At 40.1% G+C, this 21,801-nt stretch overlaps 1 protein-coding gene across 3 annotated transcripts in view; it reads right to left on the bottom strand.

Moving 5' to 3' along the window:
* zfhx3b (zinc finger homeobox 3b) overlaps window positions 1–1,123 on the bottom strand; it is a 136,141-nt gene extending 135,018 nt beyond the window's left edge. For all 3 annotated transcript variants that reach the window (XM_029498476.1, XM_029498479.1, XM_029498478.1), the window contains exon 1: window positions 799–1,123. The gene's annotated coding sequence lies outside the window, so the exon portion shown is untranslated. The remainder of the gene's footprint in view (window positions 1–798) is intronic.
* Between the last annotated feature and the right edge of the window lie 20,678 nt (window positions 1,124–21,801).

Raw genomic sequence — 21,801 nt, 5'->3', positions numbered from 1 at the left:
GTCCATGAAAAATAAAAAAGAAAAAGGTAGACAAAGTGGGGTAAAGAGGAAAAGTGTAGCTAGAGGAACTAAAGGCTGGGCGGAGGGATTGCACATTTCAGAGAGAGACGTATTGGAGAAGAACAAAAATGTTTGGGTTTTTTTTTTTTTTTTTTTCCTCTTTAAATCCAGGAGGATTTTCTAACCCACACCGAGCTGCGGAGAGGCCTGGACGTAGCAAGTGTCAAATCTGTCAAAATTAGAAAGAGAGAGATGTTCCCTTTCGCCGGACGCTCGCGGACCCACAGACTGGACTTGGAGCTCCTTTTCTGGGCTGCGCTCATGTGGAGCTGCCGCTGCCCTCCGTCCGCTCCACACAGCCCCCCCTTTCTTATCGTCTCTGTGGCTCAAAAACACATCTCTCGGCAACCATAAGCCCTCCATAGCTTTTCCCGATCCGACCGAAATGCACACATTTGTTTCAAAACCGTGTTTTTCTACGATCAACTGCTTGGGAGAGGATCGCTGTCTTGCCCATTTCTTATCTTCCATTCATGAGGAGGAGAGAGGACGAAAGCTGATGTAAACACAGGTAACGATTCGAACAGACAAAAAGGAAAATACCGAGAATAAACCAAACTACTTGCATGAAATGAACTTGTGATCGCCAGCGAATTTCTCACAATGTGAGAATAGCCAGCTCCGCTACACGTAAACTAGGAACAGACAGGGAAAGAGGTTGAGGTAAGTCTACAGCGAAAAGAACAGGATCGTGGAAACACAGAGAGGAAAAGAGACAAACGCAAAGTTGAAACTTACAATTTCTCGCTGCCGCTTTGCGATCCTCGCTTTTTAATCCAGTATTGAGATGATTTAGCTAAAGATCCCATCAAGGCAGTCCCCTTTTGGTCAGTTTGCGCTTAGGGTGGCAAAAGAAAGATCATTGTTGTTGCGGAGTGTAAAAAAAAACATCGAAGTAGGTACTATTAGTTGTTAAAGGCAATATAAAAATAATTTGGATGCAAAGCAGGCGATGAGTCTTGTGTTAGAGGGAGCGAGGAAGAGGTGAAAGTGAGATCTGATGATTGAAAAGAAAAAACTCTTTGGATCTTTATTCCTGCTAATTAGTTTCCTGCAAAAAATGGCTGTGATTAATTCAGTGCGCATGTGCTTCATTACACAGGCACGAAGGGAAGGGCTAATTAGCCGCCTTCTGGATCAATAAGATTCAGCAAAGGAGAGAGCTCGGGAGAGAGAGGGAGGGAGGGAGGGAGAATGAGGGAGGGAGGGAGGGATGGATAGATACAAGTAGAAAAAAAGGAAAGTAATGATCAGGAATTGAAAATATGGAATTAAGAACAGCGGAAAGTAAGAGTTTGATTAGACGGAAGACTGTGAAAGTTAATACTGGAGCAGGCAGCCGCTGCAGGCGAAGCCCGGCGCTACAGGCGCACATTCTCTTCCGCTCTTTTTCCACTTTTTCAAACCTTTTTCTGCCGATTTTTTTTTTTTTTTTTGCGTTATAAAATTAAAGATAAACGCATATTATAAACACCAAGAGTACACAAGCGGCCCAGTTTTATTTTATTCCGTCTCTTTCAGCCTAAATCTGTCTTTTTTTTCCAGTGGTGTGAGAGCTGCACGATGGACTGTGTTTCTATAGTTAGTTGATAGTCTACATTTGGAGAACTTATTGAAATATATAGGATAACTGAGTTTGGGCAGCTGAGGTGGATAAAATGGAAAACGCGCTATTTTACACCGTAGTCCACTTGTTATTAGGTAAATAACTGTCGTGTTTGTCAACACCGAAATCAAACTCCTGTCAAAAATTAAAGCATGTTTAAAGCGATTTGAGAACTGTAAGTTTCTGTAACTTTACAATATGGGCTGCCACGGCGTAGTCTACTATTGCTATCTGCAATGAACATTTTATCGCAAGCACAGGGATACCTGAATCTTATCCGACTTTACAGTGCATTTGTATTGGTAAATATTTATCTCAAACATTAATAGAAATATCACTTGCTCACACACACAAAGTGATATTATATCGTCCAGATGCGTAGATTCGCTTCTTTGACTTTGATGAACTTTACGTGATTAAGGCTTAACATTCTATTTATATGAGCCCTTATATTTTTGTTTACACTGAATAAAAATTAAAAAAAAAACATCGATGATTGGTTCAATGATAAGAGGATACAAAAAGACAATTTTAATGAGACTTACAGCAATAGATGCTCACAAAATGTTATATTAGTGTGGGTCAAACATTAATGTGAATAAAGCTATAAAATTCAAACTTACAACCAAATTTAAATAAGGTGAATTTCAGCTTTGTAAAATATGGCGTTGATGGAAGTCAGACGACGAAGACATGAAAGACGTGCCGTTATTATTTTTATTTATTTATTTATTTAGTTAGTTAGTTTCTGTCATCTGAAAAATATCCGTTTAAATTAAATCCAGCTTAATATTCGGTAACAGTGCTGTAATATAAAAGAAACTAAATGTTTTAATTGTGATAGAGCATGCATGGCAAAAAGCTTTTAATGTTTTGTTTTCTGTAAATTTGGGGAAACTCCTTAGAGCTGCTTTGTGTCAGTGCATTGTGCAAAGCAAGTTCAGCTGTTTTTTGGGGGTGATTTTTTATTTTTTTTAATAGAAATACTAGTTGAAGCCCCTTTGTAGTGTGGGTTTATGACAATTTAGTCTATTTAACGTTTACAATGCGTGTGGTGGGTTTTTATGAAATATAAATAGCTTTACAGCTGTTAACCTGCACACCAGTGAAGGACTTGGAAGTGCAGCTGTGGCAGGGATGGTGGGGAAACAGGTTATCGTGACATCTATTACGAAACTAGTGGGAGCACGCTGTCAATACATGTAGGTTCTGTAAATTGATAATAACACTGTAAATGTATGGCAGTATTAAAGCTTCTGGTCAGTTCAGGCCTGATTGCTTTAAATTTGCTGATAGATATTCCGAGATTGTGAAAAGAAGCCCAGATGGTCAGTGTCTCATCTCAGCTGGATATGTTTTGTGATTAGGAATTCCTAAATGCCTTTATGATCAATACCAACTATTTGTTGAATTTCTCTCGTTTGTTTTTCCTCAATAATCTTTCTGTAAGGCACTTCGCCTCTGTAACTGATGTCCTCTCGTTTCCTCAGAATGAAAAGACTGTATTGCAAAAATCGACCTTTGAGTCTCTCAGTGCTCTTTGTTATGATAATTTTATTGTTGATTCTCTGAGGAAATGGACAATCCCTCACTCTCAGTATGCACACTTTCTGTGCAAACAGCTCCATATAGAGTCCTGGTCCACTGAATACAAGTAGCAGCTTTCAGTGATCACATAACGTGCTATGTTTATTGAAACAATACGAATTTGGTAGTTTGCGCCTATAGCCCGTAGTGAATTCCAATTCAGAGTTAATAGTTGAATGCTACATACAATTGAATCCAAACATTGTCCAAACATGCTATAACTTATCCGAGCCACAATGGAGCAGGCCCACTCTACAAGACAGAAGCAAAACTGGGTTAATAAAAACTACTGTGTTAGACAGAAGTGCTTGGCACAGATGAATCCAGTGTCTGTTTTTATTTTCTCAGATTGCACACAGCAGATTTCTTAAGCAGCCTTTCATGATATTATCGCAGTGAAGATGGCTGATCAAATATATAGGCTGTATTTTAGATTTTTCGCAGGCCTTTGACTTAAAGGTTAGAGAGGTTATGGAGCTCCCCATGGGATGCTGCGTTTCTACGGATCCAATAGCACATATCCCTTTAAAGAGGGAAATCCTTATATCGTTGCCTATTTGACCAAGACCCTCTGCACCCCCCCCCCCCCTTTCTCTTTCTGTCTCGCTCCCTCCCATTCTTCCTGCTGCTAAAATATATGGTGTGCTGTAACACGGCATTTCCTCAGCATTTTCCTTCCATAATCCGGGGCAGAGGCTCATACCTGTTTTTAAGCAGTCTAGCATGTGTGCCATATAGCTAGATGCCCCCTCAACCCCCAACCCCCCCACCCCCCCCAAAAAAAACAAAAACAAAAACAAAAACTGCGTTGAACAGCTCACATTTTTGCAGTGTGAGAGGCAGACTGCAGGAATCTCGAGGATTTGCGATGTGTCTGCTCTCATGGGAAGAAGGGATTGTAAAAATGAATAGGTTGAAAATAGCGTGCGAGTGGAGTTAAAGGGGCTACCAGATAATAAAAGAGTCTGGTGTAATTTGAGGCTTGTAGGAGGCAGCTTTGAGCCACTCGCCTAAAGCCTAACAATGCAAACTTCAGTTTACAAATTTATGCAAAGACCTGATTGACATTACTCCATCAGCGAGCAGATTGAGTATAGTGTTGGTTAAATCAAAAGACAGGCAGCCAGACGGAGGCCTTGATGCTTTTAGGGCCTATGCATCACTGAAAAGAAGGGGAAAAGGGGGAACTGACGGGGTCTGAAGCTTTTGTGTTACCAGCATTCATTGCGCCTCTCTGTGGGAAGGATAACTGTCCACGTGCCAGCCTCAATAGGCATGCATCTAAGAGTGGCATTGCAAATTCAACACAACCTGTGGCTATGACAGCCCTGTGGATATGACAAAAAAAGGGCAGAGTAGCTTAAAATCCCAAATGCTCTGTAGATGTGGGGCACATGAAAGCGCTTGACCACCACCAGAACTGAAGGAACAAAACAGGGCATTCAGACGGAGGGCAAAGCCCCATAATCGTTTCCAACCTGCACGAGGATAAGATAAAAAGTGCTATCGAGAAAAGTCATATAACTTTATAAAGAGATAACAACCACTATATTCCAAAGGATTTGGGGGTTAAAGATGCTCATGGGCTGCAATATTAACAAGGAGGGTGTCAGTCATACATTCAGGCTATTGTGAACAGAGAATAAAAGGGCATCAGACATTCTTTAGGAAACAGCCTGAGTGAGATTATCCTATGAAAATATTTCTAAATAAAAACCCAGAGTAGCTGGACTGAATGGCCAAAGTGGGATTCTTGACAAAAACAAAATAACAATAATAAAACCGCTGAACTGTTTTTTTTTTTTTTTTTTTAATGAAGATGTTATCTGATTGAAGTGATGAGGTTTAATAAAATAAAATAAAAACGACAGAAAAGGAGCATGCGACATGCAGCGACAGTGATGCAGGTTGGGACCCTCGCTCAGTGATGATCTCAGGGTCGTCCAACTTTATTTATTTATTTATTTTAATAGAGGTCAAACCCTCCCTAGCTCACTTCAGCCCGGGTTTAGCAAATGAAAGAGAGATTACCCACAGTGAAAACCTTTTGATTTGACTTTTGTCAATAAGGCGGTCCTTTTCTTTTTCCTTTTTTTTTTTTTATAAAGGTAAAACTTGTTATACAGAAAACCAGGCTTAGTTTTAATCGTGGTAAAAATGTGTTTATGCTTATTTTCATATTTTCATATTTTCCTTTTTGGGATTTTTGACAGTCTGCGCTGTTCAGCACTGCATCAGTGTACATGTGAGAGGTTTGTGTCCGGCTCTCCGTGTGCATGGGGTGGATAGGGCAGCGCAACCAGGTGCAATGGCAGCGCCCTCTTATGTTCAGCCTGACCACTGGGATCAAGCAGCGCATCAACTCTTTACAGGAGCCAAACGCCTGCGGACCAGCTGCTCTTTGCAGAAACGCACTTTAGCCTTTCACTAGAATTGTATACTTAGACTACATCCCGTGCAAATGATGAAGACCCAAACGCTCGGCTTTTGCGTGATCAAAAGTAGAAGGCAGACCATCAACGGCGGAAATCATGACCAGTTTACATACATTTCCATCCAGAAATGTTGTGTTAACAGCAGTACACTCTACCCGAAAATGACATCCTTTTAAACGACACTAGAGAAGCCTAACACAGATCAAACTTGAACTTGCCCTAATTAGCATCTATGATAGGGCATCTGCACAGCTGACAGACCAATCTACATGCAGAAAATTCTATATTTAAAAATATTATATATGTGTCTATGCAATTAAACGTGAACCTTTTGGAGTCGTAATTTATCGGTGACTGTAGGTGCAGAATGTTTTAAACTGGAAGATTTCCATTAAATACAATTCTCCTGCTGGTCAGGAAATATATCGATTTTTCCAAACATTTACTTAAATGCATTTTATTTATTCGACTTTATTTTCCAAAACAGTATTTGCAAATATTCAAGCGTTGCATCCTTCTTCGTTTCTCTTTATATCTCTGTGTCAGGTTTGGAGCACAGAGAATGTTTTTGAAGTACCTATGAGTCATTGTGGTGTTTGTTTGTTTTGTTTAGTTTTTTTTGTTTGTTTGCTTGTTTGTTTATTTGTTTTATGTCTATGTGTGCGTTGTCTTTTGTATCAAATTCAAGTGCAATTTTGCTATTGTCATAGGTGCTATTTATCGTACTTTTACCTGTATTATACCATGCATTATATTAGATCATTTATGTCTATTCATCATTGATCAGGTTATAAATTTATATTTTATCAGAGATTCAGACATGTTTCCCCACAATGGAAGTGTGTCCCCGGTGATTTGCACGACTTGTACTATATATATTTCTGCATATTTTACGTAAACGTTTTTAAAATTTTAATATCAAACCAATATGTCACAGAGGCTTTTTATTTTGTATTTATTTATTTATTTATTGCTTTATGTTATTTGTTCCAGATTTTCTGTATTATTATGAAGATATTTTGGCTTTTGTTTCTTGTAACCTACTTCATTATACGACTGTGTAGCTATCATGTTTTTCTTTGTCTTTTTTTTTTTTTTTTTTTTTTTTTTTTTTTTTAATCAAATTTTTTGTTTGGTGAGCTGCATAAATACTGTCGGAATAAAACATTGACATTAAAATGCTCCTGGATAAAACTGGATGTAGCATCTGCCGTTTGTTTTTACATCTCCTTAACATAACCCTACATAATGAGATTCAAATATTTCAAATAATAATATTATTAATAATAATAAGTCTACACGCGCTATTGTTAGATCGTTTAGCAAAGCCCCCACCCAGTGATAAAGCTGACATCATGTGGTCTGAATGCAGCTGGAGGTGCACACACAGGAGCCGGGTCCTGCTGCTGCTGCTGCTGCTGCTGCTGCTGTGGCTGCAGAGTTTGGAGGAGAACAAGTGACGAGCGGCCGTCTGGTCAGTCTGCCTCATTTACATGAGAAACAACAAGGCATATCAATCCCTCTCTCTGCCATCAGTGCACTCATCCTGCCACTACCACAGTATTAATGACCTGATGCATAATTCAAAAACAGCTTGGACGTTTGCGACGAAAAAAAAAAAAAAACGTCACAATTATTCCAATTTTGAGGTCTGTGGATATTTCATAAATGTCCTTAAAAATCTAAAAATCTGCAATGTTTCGCTGGCTTTACTTGATTGCTCAGATTATATCACCCTGACCACTGCGATTAATTCAAATCAAACGACACACGTACACGCACACGCACACACACCCCTCCCTAAATCAGCAAGAGCATCATTCTTTCTCTCTTCCTCTGCTCACTCTTTCCTCTCTCTCTCTCTCTCTGTCTGTGTATACACGCTGTTTTTTTTTTTTTTTCAAGGCAGCGGAGGTCCGATTTATTTTATAAAACAAGATGGAATTGAGAAATATAGAATACAGAAATTGAGAGAGACAAATGTAAAATACTAAAAAGCACAGCAGCAGCAACAACAGCAAACCTGTACATGAGCCTGCCAAGCCTCAGTCTGTCTTCATCACACCTATCAACCCTTAAGTCCAGGATACATTTTGGAAAGAAAATCATTGTCAAGGAGCCCTTTTCCCACCAAAGCTCGTCACACAGATTCTGGTTAGCTGTGTAATCCTTTAAAACGTCTGCAATGTTATTAAAACATCTCTTCTTGTGTGTTTTAAGAGTAGATGCCTTAACAGTTTTGTCTGCAGATCTTTGTGAGTCTTTATGAGTGCACCAGATACAAAACCTAAACTCAAAAATAAAAAGAGAGAGACTATTAAACGCGCAAGGACACAACATAAATAGTGACAGAAACAAAACACAACGGCCAACACTTACAAGGTACCAAATCTGTAATTTAACTAGTTTATTAAAATGTATCAACGAATCGTCTACTCAGTATGTCAATTCTAATACAGCCTGAACTGAGGATCAATTTGTAAAGAAAGGAAGAGGCACAGACCAGTCCTTCTGATAATGCATATTTGAAGTCGGGGATATAGTGAATAATGGAGAAATCCTGAGAGCTGCTGTCACAGAGGCTGGTTGAGAGACAGGCGGGACTCGTGGGGTTTTACGCGTTTTGGAGAGGGAACCCAAATCAGAGCCATATGACTACTCCAGGCTACAGAAACACTATAGCTGGTGGTGAACCGAGTCAACCAGAAAGGAGCGGAATCTCAGATCCCCACATCGCAAAACCTATTAAAATACCACTTTGTGCTTGCTGGATTTGAACTTCAAGGTAATAAATTTTAAGAGAGTAATCTTGCTTGTTGTCAGAAAGAACCCCCACCCCAACCAAACAACACGACGAGATGAAAGATGACAGGGGCAGCAAGACACAAGGCAAATGCAGATCTAGGGGTCAGATCCAAGCCCTGCGTCACAGACAAGCCTCCGGATGCGCAGCAGCATCATCTATCCACAGTAGCCTGGGTCTAAGCAGACAACAATGATTTCAAGTAAGTCTTATATTATTCATGAAATAGCATAACACATAGTTGAATGTAGAAAATGCCCCAACTATTCTATCAACTAGCTTTAATACATTTTCTAAGAGCTTCAGTGAAGGTATGCCTCAGTATTTCTGCAAAATGTAATATAGCAACTAAATTCAGGCTACATTCAGTGTTTGACAGTGACATAAACACAGGTATTGCGCACATTTGTGCACAGAGTGGGCAGCAAGTCAAACAAGTGTGAGAAGTGAACGCAGATGTGGGTGGGATCTTGCAAAATTTTCCATGCGTGGCAAACATCTCACTCATATCACACACCAGGGCCCATCGACGCAGAGACAGCATCTAGTTAAGAAACAAGTTCATCTGAAGCCTTATGTGATCAAACAGCCAGAGCTGTGAAGCCCCCTCCACACACACACACACACACACACCCACACCCACCCCCCGCCCCCAGGCAAAAAGCCACCTGGAGTAATTTTGGATAGTCAAAGCAACTGAGGCAGAATCATAGATGCTTAACCCCATATCGGCGCTCCTAAATTTTGCCTCGGTGGCAGGTGATCCTGTCCATATTTTTTGAGGGTGGTGAGTTGAGAGGGTAAGGGGTCATTGGGAATTGCCTGTCCATCAATTTCTTTGGCCAGTGTGCTCTAAATACCTCATTGGAGGTGAGCCCCCCCGTAGCCTCAAGTGTTCCTGGAGCAAATAAAACCAAGTGATTACTGGAGCTGTTCCTGTTTTAGGTGTGAGCTTGTTAAGGAAGTTAATAGTGAAGGTGTTTACTTTTGCATGATGTACACACTACAGGAGGGATGGGCTAAGAGTCCAAAGCAGGAGGTCTGCACCAGTCCTCACAATCTACCAGTGTTCCTGTCACCTACATCATGTTACTACTGTGTGTATGCCTATGTAAGATGCCTCGTAAAGCCAGTGCTCTAATAGAAAACACATCATCTGTCTAATTGACCATATGAGCTTTAAAACCTGGGTTAAATACCTTTGCCTTTTAGGCATGAAAAAGATCAGCAGGAGCGACACTAGTATCCTTGCGACCTGCACACCCAGCTCACTTGGCCTGCTTTCCTTCTTTTGTGTTATAAATTTGAGCGAATGTGTAACAATCATCTTACCTCATTCCTTTGGCAGAAATGCCATATCCTACACCTATTTAAAGTACATATTGTACTTTGTGTCTTCGTTCGTTCAGTGCTCTGGCTGTTTGTCTCTTGTGTATGAGACAAAAGAGGTTATTGATAAAGGTTCTACAGAGAGCTACTATCTTGATTCTTTACATTCTTTCACAGAAATTAGGACTTGTGTAATAGCAAGCCAAATTCTGTCAGATGTACCCATTTCTAATGTTTTGCATCTCAACAAGTTGGGGTTTGTTTCTGCTTATAAGGGCAAAAAGATATCAACATGAAAAACTGTCTTTGAATTCCAAAAGGTCTTACCCTCCCCGTGGTCAGATGACAGGCAGTGATGTGATATTCTCTTTCATAGCCCAGAGGATAAAATCACAGACATTCAGGTCATTGCAGCTTGCAAATGAATATAGAGTCATCATCTGGAACCTGAATTCTGATTGAAATTTGCAATGATTTTGAGCATAAATTAGCTCCTTCTTCAGACGCATTTTGCCACAACAGGCAGCTGACAGATTGAGGCTCTGCCAAGTCCAACCAACACATTCATGATGTCATAATGACATAAAATAACTTGAACACAGATTTTCTCACTATGAAATTTAAATGTAAATGTCTTACTTTTCTTTAGTGTGCGAAAAATTCAAATTTCATCCTAACATTATTCAAACTATAATGTTTGATCTTTAGATTTTCAATTGACTTTTCTTGAATTATTTTATCTTCTTATGAGTATTTTACAATCAAACTTTTTTTTTTTTTTTTTTTTAGCTAATTTTATTCATGAACGAATTCAACAATATATATTGGTGTCAAGTAAAATCAAGGAAGTCACTTTCAATTGTAAAGAAAAATGCAATTTCCTGTGATTTGTAATGCGATATACATATATTCTCTCATTAACTGGCAGCATCAAATCTCTCCTCTGAGTGTTTGAAAACACATCCATTTACAAGCACATAGTGCACTATATTGTTGCCAGATACCACTGTATTTTTCTTAAAGCCACAACACAACTGCCTGAGCCACACGCCACTATGTGGAATTGGGAGACACTGGCAGAGCTTGTGCATTTCGAGCGTTCATATGAGATATAGAGAACGCAGCAAGAATGATAACCTGTGTTTTGTCTATTTTTTTGATCTTATGTTTTTTGAATACTTGCAATTGCATTTCCCGAGGGGGGACTGGTTTTAACGTATTCTGCTTAGAATTGTAAATGTATTGCATAGGCCCTGCTGTCCAATTACATATATCTTTCATGTATGAAATCATGCATGTCTTTCGGTCTAAAAGGGGGAGGGGTGGCACAAAGGGAGCAACCCCGACTGCAGCAGAACAGTGTGCAGCCCACATGAAAAATATCGCCTCGTGTTGGAGCCCTGGAGCCCTGGGCAAAGAGTGCAGCTCCATCAGCACACAGGCCAGGGAGGGGTGCTGCTATCCCCCAGACTGGAGCCCTCTCTACCCCTGACTCCTGCTGTATTATCATTGTCCTATTGTGTGGCAGCTGACCCTTTGGGTCTGGAATCAGACTTTATCAAAAATACGTCTCAGATTATGTCCTTAATAAACTCCAAAATAATAAATATATTGTCTCGTGTTTTGAAGTGTTATCCTCACGCCAAACAAACAAAAAAATCTTTAGAAATCCAAGAGAAAAAAAAACAGGTTTGTTTCTTTATCTCTCTTTTTTTTTCTTCTTCCTCATTTTGAAAACAAAGACCTGCTGCTAGGATCCAAATTTCAGTGACCCAAAATATGTCAAATTACTAAATAAAAATTCTCTAGAACCTCAGTGGCATTAGTCATCTCATTCAGTACCGCTTCATTGTCATCTTTATTACAGTAGTACACTTAATTGCAATAACACCTTTTATTTTCACTTAGGCCTATATCTGGAACAAAAAGTAGAGAAAGGAAGTCCTTTGCCACATAGGTAACAAAGACTAATCTCTATATCCTTATATGAGACGCTATTTGATTCCATGTTATTACCTGAGCAAAAATAAAATCATACAGATCCCCATATCAAACAACATAATTTAATATAGTCCAGATAACCTGGGATCAGGTCTTAATCACTGACTGAAAACGTGTTGGCAGTCTTTGGCAAAACAACAGGGAAACCGAATCTTAATAAAACCACAAGTGTGATGCTGCGCAAAATCAATTTCAATGTTGCTCTGAATGGAAACACTCATTTCACAACCATGTGCGATGAAGCCCAAAAAGCACGTATGCATCGGAAACGTGCCAATATTCAAACACCCCTGATATAACTATTCTACAAACCAAATGCATCCAAAACACACACGTCCAACTATAAAAACAGAGACTCATACAAGTAGCGATGACATTTTATCAGGTAGAAAAATTCCTTTTGTCCTTTGAGCAAGCTAAAAAACACCCACGTCCTGGAAGATTCATACATTCCATCAGCGATAACGTTCCTGATAGCTGTAATAGAGTGTACAGCACAGTGTGTACTGTAGATGTGTCATTATGCATCACCAAATAAATTGCATTTTCTGTCCATGCATTTGCACATTTATATATACGTTGATCTGCAGGCTTATGTGTATGCAACAGCATTTGTTTGCATTACAATAGTATGCAATAGGTAATGATTACATGCATGTGATATGTCAGTGCGATCCACCAGGTTCTGTACATACTGGTGAAATCATATTTCTGGCACATTTGACTGGTCATTGGTTAAAATGACAGTTGAAGACACCACAGCCAGCACTGATCGACCACACAACCTCAACATATTCAGAGCCTCTAATCTGAGAGGAACAAGCAGGTGAGCAGAGCATGAAAGCAGAGCATTTATCATCTAGCCTTTTCCTTTACAGCAACTCTGAAGGCAAGCTAGCCATGTAAGGGGACACAGACTGGGGGACAAGTTAGCTTCAAAGCTCCAAAGAAGTTAAAGGGCTTAGGGCTTGGACAGCAGGAGCAAGGGGGACTTCACAGCCTTACCTGATGGGGTTTTTGGTCTGAGTTGCCGCCACACGGAAGCCTCTCTCACTGTGTTTCTTTTCAAGTGCCTATTTGAAGTCAGCAGGCAGAAAGGTCACGCCCTCTTGGTCACAGCAGGTTTGTCGGCTATTGCGGCTATTGCTAATGTTCAGACTTTCGTCTCTTTCTTTGTATAACACAATAAAATAATAAAGGAAAATGTAAAGCTATTGAGCTGGTGCCTGGGCACCTTAAGAAGTTTTGGTGACACACTCCTAGAATTCCAGGTAATTCCAGGGTTTTCCAAAGCTATATGGGTGGGGACTTAGGGTGTCCTGGGTCACACGGAGAGAGAATCAGGAGGACAGCATCACCTGGAATGAGAAACAGTGGAAGAAAAAAGCAACATCAGAAACATATCCTGAATCCAATATAAATAATTACAGCAAGTCAAAGGGTTCCAATACAGTCCTGACAGGGCACCCACGCTCTCTGGGTCTCGGTCTGAAAATCTGAGTACATAACAAATGTCTTTCAGGAGAAACAAACCAGAGCAGCATGACTTCCATCAAAACTTCAAAATTAATCATCTGCTTTTAGAGCCAACAAACTTAATCTATAATTATTTGTATGATACTACTGCAGGACAACCTCTTATGATTTGAAGATTACATTTAATAGCAAATGAACTGCTGTGAGTAATTTCTCTTCTCATACCACTGAAGACTTTTAAAATGAGAAATGAAAAAGTTATCCGGAGAAACTTAATTTCCCTCTAACCAGACCAAGACATATTCCTGTAATAGCATATATAATTGCCTGTTCTGCAGAGGATCTCCTGTATATGACAACAAAGTCTCATAGACAATACATATTTATTCAACTGTCAATTTCAGCGATGAAAAAAAAAAAAAAAAAACATGTAAAAAAAGACTTTGAATTCCATGTGGGGCTGGTTTGTGAAGCTGAGTAAATATGCTTGTCATATGTTCCAATAGTTCCACAGCGACAGAGATTTAGTTTGGGAATACATGTGGGAGAGGCAGACAGCCTGTGATAACTGAATAGCTCTTTTGAAGCCACTTCCATTTGCAAACATTGTGCGATTATTTTTACCTCTGTGGTTAGACTTGAGTTAAAGCCTATGTTTAATTGTTCCCAAGAGTTCTTATTGTGGTGCTGATAAGGAGCTCGGGGAGCAGCATTTAAAACTGCAACAAAAATAACTAGATTCTTGCTCATTGGCCACGGGTCTGATAGAGACAACAGAGGATCCACAGAGCAAAGAGGGGAAAAAAGAAAGTGAGAAGGAAAAAGAAACAGACAGGGCAAAGGTCTTGTATGGTGATGATGGGCTTGCATCTGAATGGTTTCATCAGTTTTCCCTTGGTTTTAATTTTAATATGTGCTCAGGTTTTTCTGAATCATATCGCTTCTATGTGAAATATGAATTTTAATCACAATGATTTCAATTGTTTTACCTTGAATAAAGGTGTACAATAGATTAGTTATTAATTAACTGATGAACTTTTTTTAGGACAAGGTTTTGTTGTTGACAGCAGATGGAAAGCAACACTGTTGTCTCTCGTCCGATCTCATTGAAGGCCACGACTTTCCGGTTTTGTCAGGGCAACCTGTGGGAGTGTGTGTATGTCGGATCAATAGCCCACCCACAGCAGAGCCGCGGGCCATCGCTGACCTGAGGTATTGATTAGGCCTGGCTCAGCTGCCAATAGCAATGGTGCTGGATGTGACACCAGGCTAAGACAGGAGCTGAGGAAGGGGGATTCTGAATTGCCAGTGGCAGCCCCACAGCACACCACAGATAAAAGTCAATTCCACTTAACCAAATCACTGACAACTAAATAGTTAGCGGACAGAAGAATGCAGAGTCTCTGATGGCAGCAGTTGGATGGCTTCGGGGATTTCCTAGCTCCTGACCTGTGTTGAGGGAGCGCAACAGGCCATGGGAGAAACACAGTGACATACACAGTCTTGTGTTTGTCCAGGAAGCATGACCTCCACTTGCACGTCAATCTGTTTTGCCCCTTAATACAGCCACATTCATTCTTCAGATTAAATCTCCATCATTAATTCATTAGGAAGACATTATATCAATAGGTCCCAGTAGATCTGTCGCGTAGGATCATTTGCAATACGTTATCAATTCTTCAGTAATAATGAATTAATTGTAGGTTTTTTCTTACAGTTTGCATCAATTAATCTGTTAATATAACAGTGAAATTGCTGAGAGCTGTCTAACATATAATTTTAAGAATAATATAAAGAATGCTGCCCCCCATGGTGTGACGTCTGTATTTTAATTCATTCTTGCAGCAAATCATCAGATTTGCAGCTATTAAGCATAAGCTTTACAGTGGTGTTACCTGTGAAAGCAGGCACAGACGTGACGCAGACACACTGCAGGTGATCCATCTTGTTCCCAGTCATTACCAGTCCATATTGGAGTAGTTTACATGTCACTTTGCTGATGCTTTGCCTTGTGAATGTATTTCTGTGGCCACTTCCTCTTTGAGCATTCAGCACCTATCTATGGCTCCATATCTCTCCCAGTAATTGCTGAGTGACAGAAAGGCAATACTGACCACTTCATTATAGGACAGCCACACTGACTGGACACTGGCTTCTTGGCTCTAGGTCACTCTGGCCAGACTGACCTTATCTGCCCAGGTCGTCAGGGGTCAGTCACTCAGATTTTACAAGGACTTTACTAGAGTTGCCGTGGGTGCCATACAGCAAGGTCGCCTGACCCAGGCGGGCTGCTTATATCAGGTATTGATCGCAGCATGTCTACTTCAGTTGACGCTGGACTAATCTCCCAACACTAGTGTCTCAGGGGAAAAGGCTTCAGTGTAAAGTTAAGTATTGGAAGGAACAAGAGTCATGGTGGGGCAAGTGGATACCATGAGAGGGACACAACAAGAGTTGTGGTCCTTTGGGGTTTAGAAAACAATATGTGTAAGAACAGTGAAATGTAGTAGGACTGGAACTACTGTTCAAACCTGGAAAAAAAGTTTTATTCTTAGAGTGAACTTGTAGGATAAAGCATCTACAGTGGTGTACTGTGACTGTACTGTATACGGTCTGACGGCTGTAGAATATCTTACTTTTAAAGCTTTTAAAGTGATACATCATCAGTGTGCTTGTGTGTGAATGCTCCATGCGCAATTATGCACGGCAAATAATGCACAAAAAGTTGCTTTAAATTGTTTGGTTTTCCATAGTTTGTTCCCAAAATGAATAAATTAAACGAAGAAAGCAGTGATCGGTATTTGTTGAAATAATCACTACTAATTTCCACGAAAATTAATTAATGCAAACGCAAAAACAATTAACCAGGAGTCCTTCTGTCAACCACCTTTAGATAAGATATATGGATAAAGATACAAGTGATTGTTCTTCCAACTAAATGCGCGTGTGCGTGCGCACACAACTGCATCAGCCTGTGTCTGTGTGAAACTCTTTATGTACATACTAAAGCATCCCTGATGCTTGTTAGATCTTGTCTCTCGGCAGCTGCTTGGCACCATTCATATTAAATCACAATAATGGCAGATGAGCTCTCACGCTAGAGAGACAAGCATCTATTTGAAACTGCACTTTATTGCACTTTGTTCCTTTTAATCAAAAAAACAACGCAAAAAGATAACCCGGTTTTAAAAATCCCAGATAAACAGCAACGATTGCATCTTTAAATAATAAATGATCCCCTGCTTCTTACAGACGGGGATATAACTGAAAATAATTGAAGACAACAATGTCCTATAAGAGCACCACTCTCGAGCAGTGCTGATTCAGAAACCCTCATAACTTCAAACATTCAGTCATAAAGTATGGATAATCTGTAAAAGAGAGGCATGCGTCTGTTTACAATTTCCTTCTAATTAATGCTACAGGATGGGGTCTACCTTTGTTAAAGTTGATGTGTGTTTGTTAGACTTCCCGAGAAATTGTACCACTGGCAAATTAGGGGTGGAATACAAACCGAAACAAACAATAACACTCTAATATGATCTGCAGTCAAGGAATAAATATTTCACAATCTGTCTACATTTGACACATTTTCAGATGAGAGCAAAGGATTCCTAAACAACAAATTGCAGAGACGTGGCCTTGGGATAATAATTCCTTTCCTTTCCGACCTTTCCGACCTGCATTAATTCACTAAACATGATAGTGACTTTCACTTCATGACTGTCTATTTAATCTGTCCTTCCTTTGTTTTGGAATTTAAGGATATATTGTTACTTCTCTATTTAGTCCAAAGTTATTTTTTGTTGGCAGCTATGGAGGAGAACAGATCAAAACAGATCATGAAGTTAACAGAACTCCTGCAGAGGCGAAATCAGGTGGTGTGCCGCATTTAAACCAATGAATGGGTCAAATGACAATGGTGTACTATTTTATTTCCATTGGTACCCGACACTGATTAGCCTGTCCATGGAGTCATGACTGAATAGCTGGTCTTAAAAACCATGCTGATACCATTGAGATAATGATGCAGAACATAATTTTACTGTACATGGCCCTTTGGGATGGGGAAACTGAAATATATGGAAAATCAGGTAAGCTGATGACCATGATGTTTTCCCATCTTCCCTCTGTGGACCCGGCCGGCAGTGTGCGGTGTGTCTAAGAGGGATAAGATAGTGCTTGATGATTAATCACTGGACATAATAAAGCTTCTCACCATGAGCACACAGTCCAGCTGATTCTATGATGTGATTGGGGCCGATTAGAAAAGAGAAATAATCATTCCTTACAGTGCATTCATAGAACACTCTAATGATGCCTTCTGATTGGACCTCGCGGAGAAGATTATAAGGGCCGCCTTCAGAATGGACTCCAAGATTATTCCTTTAACTTCATGAATTGTGGCTATGGGCCTGGATGCTGCAGATTTAAGGATTAAGATAAACGGACCTTTCACTTTATGTTGCCATGTATAAAAGATGAAGTTTACAGTCCCTCATCACATTAGACCTTATCAATGGTTGGAGCCTCTGTGAAACCCCTTTGAACATTACAATGGCGTTTCTGGCTGGTATACAGCAGGCCTCTACCCGCCGGTGTGGGATTACTGTGCGTGAGTGCATAAATGTGTGCGTTGAAAGGGGTGTGGTGTGAATGTGCATCGGTTGTTTGGACAATACTAAAGTGCTAATATGGTGTAAAAAATTTCTGTCTTTTTTCACAGTCAACTGGAACATAAATCATAAAAACATCCCAAGACTGGCAGGTAAAATATTGAACAAGTCAATTCAGCTTCCTTGTTGTGATATTCTACAGTATCGATTGACTATGGATGATCTAGAGTATTAGTAGAGCATTACTTGCATGCAGTAAATGTATATCAAACACACTGAATGCCCTGCATGTTAACTCCTGTGCTGTTAAGACAGGTTGCTCTGCCCTGCTGTTGAGCATTCAAGAGGAAGCAGCACAACATTTCATCTCCACAGATTTGCAAAATCATCATAAGCCTAGTATTGAGTCTTAACATCAGAGTAAAGAAACTGTCAAATCGAAGGCAAAGTGTCACTTGTTTAAAATGCAAACCAGCAAGTTTAAAACATTTTCTTGGATCAAGTGATATGATGTTGAAACCAGAGCAGTAATCCATCTGTCAGTTAAAAATACTGTCACATGTTTCAATCTCAAAACAAGTGAAACTATATTTGAAACAAGTCAAACGATCTCACCCTGATGGCAGGTTTGTTTCCTCTTGTTTTCAGGTAGATGAAACTAAATGAACTAAATAACCTAATTCTTGGTGCTCATGATAATAAGTGACACTTTTGGATCCAACATGTTCAGCAGAACCGCACTCTCTGCTGGGCTGTGCTGAAGAGCTATAGGCTCATAGGTATCAGACTACTGGCCAACATCTCCAGGCGTCTTTGATGTGGGAGGCATTGCTTACCGCTATAACTTACAGCCGGGCTCTGCAGGGACTTATTTTTATAACCTCTATTATTTTCTATCATAAATATTCAAATCCAGATCTTAAATCCAGAGCTTAGTGAGGAGAATAGCCAAAAACAACATGCACTTCTTCAGCTTCCCCCAGCTCCTGCTCTTCTATAGAAAATCATTATGAAGATTAATACAAAAATCAAACAGAATGCGGAGACAAGACTGTAGGACCCAGAAAAAATAATACACTCGTGTGAAAGATTCAGGATGGAATTTTTGGTCAATGATCGTGAGCTTTTTTGTTCTTTATTTGTTTGAGCATTTTGACACATTCTCCATTTCCTCTTTCTGGCTGTGAATTAATATTTGCAGCTTGAATATTAATCCTGATTCAGTAGTGGATTAGTTTGCTATTGTCCCCTCCATGCTGAGCCCTAAATAAAGGCACTGACATGGAGAGGAAATCTATACCTTTCTGCCCTGCAAACAAAGACCTCTGCACCCAGAGATAACACATGTCCCTGGAACACAGACCCCCCTACTCTACCCACATGCTGGATCCTCCATCTCCCTCTCCCCTTTCTTTCTCCCTCAACCCTCAATTTCACATTTCCCCCTCTTCTCACCAATCTCTTCCTCCTTGTCTCTCTCTCCGAGAAACTTTGCCATGGTAGATTTGCAAGGCAATTGTGCCCTTAAACCGCACCTCTTCCTCAGCTTATACCATGCATTTTCCAGAGTTTATCAAAGAATACAATGGGGTTATGCTTTCACCATTATTCTCCAGGCAAGAACAGTAATTTAAATGCGCCAGTACTACTGAGGCAGGGCACAGCCCTGCTGTCTCACTATGGAACAGAGAGAGAGATGAAAATGCGTTACAAAAACGGCACTGCATTACTTTGTTGACCTTTCCTGTTCTCATAGTTTACAAACAGCTGTGAAGCTCCTTCCTCTGGGCTCTTTGTATATCAGAGACTAGGACTGATGGAGGCACGCCATGCTTAAATGAAGGGCTTTTTCTAACTTGCCTCCGTTGTGGTTCACAAACACAACCTAACAAATACACATTTACTTTATCTCAACCGCCAAAGCAGTTGCCAAAGAGAGAGAGGAAATACATAGTGAAACAGATATGATGGCATTCTTTCATGTAAGTATATATTTTAACACAGCCTGCTCAACAACAAAAGAAAAAAATCTAAACATATGCACACATCAACATGAACACCCACACATAGATCGAAGTTTAATTTTCTCATCCATTGTAATAGCATCAGCAAGTACTTTTGAGAAGTTAGGCTGCACAGCTATTTTGATGTCACTACACGTGTAGACCACAGTTCATCCCAAATGCTGGTCTGAAATGAATCAGCATATACCCCATATAGTGTTATATCTGAACACGCACACAGCTAATGGGAACATTCAGTATTGTGCTTTGGATTGTGGTTCTACATGTGTGACCTGAGTCTGAATGCCTGGTGAATATTAACAAGGCCCTAAGAGGAGGTGAAAGATGGTGAGGACACATAGTTAACAGTGGAAAACAAAGAGACGGAAGATGAAGGAAACAAGACATAAAGGAAGAAAGGAAGCACGGGAAGGAGGGCAAAGGAACTGGACCAGCCTGCAGACCTATGTGAACCGGCGACCATAGTGATGCCATTATGCTGTTAATCAATCCATTGGTGTCTGTGTGTCTGGGTTGGTAGATACTCACGGTCTAGAAGGGGTTAATGGGAAATCAATGAGAGGGATGTGCTTATGAGCAGGACATGGGGAAAGGGAGAGAAGGGGGGAGAGAGTAGGGAGCAATAGAGGGGCGGGGAGGGGGAGATAGGAACATTGTTTCCTGTGATAGCAGCAGACTTCCCAGATGTTATCTGTCATTCAAAGGAGCTTTCTGTTGACCAGATGTTTAAGCTCAACATGGTAGAGTGGGTATACATCGCACTGGGGGATCAATATAGGTCAAGTGCATGCTAATATTTATTACTACTCTATGCACACAAGGCATTGGTGTCTTTGCAACAGATAGCTTCTTTACCTCTTAAAAAAAAAAAAAGAATCCAGGTGGATATATTGTATATCAAGCATGATGATGTTTTTTTTCTCTTGCTTTATGTGGATCCTAATGTCTGGCTTAAATCAGCTGTATTTTCTTATGTTCATAATGGGAAACAAAGGGGAGCACTGATTTGGAAGGAAAGGTAAAATAAATACGGCGAAAGTCAGCCCGAGTTGGTTTCTAAAGGCCTGCAGGCATTTGGTGGTGTCGGGTGGGGGTTTGGAACAGGGGAACGAAGAGCAGGTCCCAGTGCAGTAAGGCTCTTTGTAGTTTGAGCAGTCTGAACTAGCCAGAGGCTTACTGCTCTAACCCTTACTACTCAGAGAGACTGTTTGGGGAAATTACACCACAGAGTAATAATTAATCAAGTAAACGCCGTACTGCTTTGATTTGGATTACATTAACATATTATCAATAATGTATTAATCAAATACAAATAAACACCTCTGCATAATAGAATACTTAACTGATTCCATTTTCACACTCAGTAAAAAAAACAGAAAGTTTGTTCTTCTTAAAGCAATGAGCGAAACCACAGCAATCTACAGAAAGTTTTTCTGATTTTGAAGGCAACACCTCTTGGTACTTGACTGTCTGCTCATCAAGTCCCTTCTTCATTACTGCAAAAAACCATTTTAAGCACTACTCCCGAGAAGCAAAAAATTATGAATTCGTTTTTTTGCACTTGACACTGGCTGAATGCATCATGCGAGGTAAATAGACACGTCGCTGATGAAGCACTGAAAACACAATGCACGTAATTTGTGCAAAGCTACTCCAGGTTTGATTCGAAAAGTCGCTAAGTGGATTGAGAAAAAGAGTTAGTCACTTTTATCATTTGCAGTGGAGTCAAATCAGCTCTGCTTTTGTATTTTCACTTAAATGCATGTTCTGTTTTTCTCAGATAAGTTGTGTTGTTTAAAAGCATCCGTTCTCGCCGAACGCTTTGTTCATTGGGGGAACTTCATGCCCAGGGATTTTCTAAACA

This window comes from Echeneis naucrates, chromosome 3 (assembly GCF_900963305.1).
Source record: "Echeneis naucrates chromosome 3, fEcheNa1.1, whole genome shotgun sequence".
In the NCBI taxonomy this organism is placed as follows: domain Eukaryota; kingdom Metazoa; phylum Chordata; class Actinopteri; order Carangiformes; family Echeneidae; genus Echeneis; species Echeneis naucrates.
This window is presented reverse-complemented; position numbering and strand designations above follow the sequence as displayed.